Source organism: Chinchilla lanigera, unplaced genomic scaffold (genome assembly GCF_000276665.1).
Source record: "Chinchilla lanigera isolate Chin_1 unplaced genomic scaffold, ChiLan1.0 scaffold00114, whole genome shotgun sequence".
Lineage (NCBI taxonomy): Eukaryota > Metazoa > Chordata > Mammalia > Rodentia > Chinchillidae > Chinchilla > Chinchilla lanigera.
Genome location: NW_004955515.1, coordinates 1,138,129 through 1,140,715, shown reverse-complemented (window position 1 = coordinate 1,140,715; position 2,587 = coordinate 1,138,129). Strand labels below are relative to the sequence as shown.

Genomic DNA, 2,587 nt, shown 5'->3' with positions numbered 1-2,587 from the left:
TCAGATGAATATGCTGTAATTATTACATGAATAAGGAGCTTGTGTAGCATAAACTGTTTTTGTAACAGCAACACCAACTCTTGCTCTCCGGGAGAAACTGGTAATTAGCCCTGGTAACAATGGGCACTGTGTTCAGGAGCCCGCAGAGGCAGCAGGCCGTGAGCTGACTCACCGCGGGCCTCTGCCTCCAGAGTGGCCAGATGGAGGAAGCTTGTTTTCAGTCACACCCTCACCTGCACATTCTTCTCCAGCCCAGACCAGGGCCAACAGGGCATTCCACTAGCCAGCTAGAATATTCCTGAAGACATATTAGAAATAACAAATCACCTTTCATCTATTTTCACCTTTTTTTGGGACAAGGTCTCTTGGATCCCATCAGCAGTAAACTTTTACTGTACCTGAAATCTTGTCCAAGTCTGACAAGTTCAGATTAATAACCAGTTTCCTCACCATGTGAGTGTGCAGCAGTGGAGTCTGAGCTTAACAGCCTGGCAGAAAATGCTTCTCTAAAACACAAAACACTAATAAATGCTGGAATGGCAATAATTAGCCTTCGAATGTTACTAACTCGAATGCTGGGCTTACAGGCTGATTTGCTTTGGCTTATGGCTGTAGCCACCCGGGGCTGCGCGAGCACAACTCTTCACAGCCCATCCAACCTCCTGGCAGGACCAGGGAGCCTGGCCAGAGCCAAGTACTTCCAGCTCCTGAGCTGTCCTCAGAGCACACATTTATAAGACAATATGCAGTAACTCCTATGCTTTGACTGCAACTCAACTTTTCATGTGGGAAATAAGGCATATGAAATACTTTAGGCTGTGATAATAATAAATCAGTGAGAGCAGCTCTGGCGGCGGAAGGAGCGGCAGCGGCCAGCAGCGTAGCTCCGCGAGGCTCCCGAGCGCTTGGGCCCGCAGCTTCCGCACGCGCCGCCAAGATGCCCAAGAGGAAGGTCAGCTCGGCCGGCGGAAGGGGCGGCGAAGGAGGAGCCCAAGAGGAGATCGGCGAGGTTGTCGCTTAAACCTGCTCCTGCAAAAGTGGAACAGAAGCCAAAAAAGGCAGCGGGAAGGGATAAATCGCTGGACAAAAAAGTGCAGGCAAAAGGAAAAAGGGGAACGAAGGGAAAATAGGCCGAAGCGGCTAATTAAGAAACCAAGGAAGATTTACCTGCGGAAAATGGAGAAACTGAAAATGAGGAGAGAGTGGCCTCTGACGGAGCAGAAGACAAAGAAGCCAAGTCCAATGGATCACGCCGCGTCTTACCCGCGCTCCCCACCTCCATCCTTGTACAGTCCCGAGGAATATTTTTATCAGCTATTTTGTAAATACAAGTTTTTAGGTAGCACTGGAAACATTTTTAAAAAGGAGGGAATCTCACTTCATCGCATTTTTTAAAGTGTAAATTATTTTAGAGGTGAAATCATTTGCTGGTTGTTTATTGTTTGGTACAAACAGAAAACAGTGGGATATTGAATTATGGCAGGCTTTGACTGTCTCGGGTGTCAGCTTAACATTGCATAGGTGGGGGTTAGCTTTATATCCTGCAATACAAAGCATACTAAATGGCAATTTGGAGTCACAGTCATGCATTTAACATGTCTTGGATATTTTAAATGACTTCTATTCCCATGTTGTTTTTAGTAGTATTGTTTCCTAAAGAAAACTTCTTCCCGATTGTTGCCCGGTAAGAATCGTGTGCACTCGGTAACATCTGTGGTCATGGTAGTCCAGTTTGCCTAATTTTGTTAATATGCTGTGAAAGATAAAAAATTTGAGTATGTAGTATGTGTGATACGAAATTGTGTCTCTGTGGCACTTAAATAACACTTTGTCAGCATTTGAGGATACTGGTTCTTAATCCTCTTACAGGAAATTTGCCTCCAAATTTGAAGCTGGAAAGTCACTGGAATAACTGAAAAAGAAACAGGGGTTTAGGTTTTTGGTACGTGTGTTAAGAATTGTGTACAAAGTGAAATATCTGTACTGATCCTCAGTACAAGCAATAAAATTTCAAATAAGGAAGACAAAAGAAAAATCAGTGAATGCCAGCTGTGCTTTACCAGAAGTCAGAAAGCCAGCTTGCACACTGTGTTTATCAACGGCAGCCAGCGCATGACTGCAGTAAGGTTGGGATGGGAAGAGATGCTGGTGTACACAGTACAGTGAAAATCTCAAAAATCTGCTTCTCTGTACAAGCAATGAGGACACTGTCAAAACTGTCAAAACTTTTTTAGAACCTTGGAAATTAGCCAAAAGCTTGTAATAATCCAAGAAGCATTTATTCAAGAAAATAGTAGGATTGTAGCAGAACACAAAGCACTGTGGCATTTTAACTCACCCGGGTCTACTGCCCTTTCCCAGTGTCGAGTATACCCTGAGAAGAGCACCTTCACAGCCACTATGATCCTGTGTCTTACTCCATTTTCTAGTGCTCTAATAGAAAATCACAGACCAGGGGGCTCAGAAATCTGCTGCTCATGTTTCTGGGTCCAGAAAGTCTAAGCACATAAGTGTGCCAGGAATCCAGAAGCCACCAACATGTGCAAGATGCTACCATGCAGGCTCAGGAAAGGCCTCGGGAGGCTCC

General features: G+C 44.9%; 1 pseudogene; it reads left to right on the top strand.

Annotated features, from left to right (window-relative positions):
- Window positions 1–846: 846 nt before the first annotated feature.
- LOC102006382 lies at window positions 847–1,325 on the top strand (annotated as a pseudogene).
- The last annotated feature ends 1,262 nt before the right edge of the window (window positions 1,326–2,587 follow it).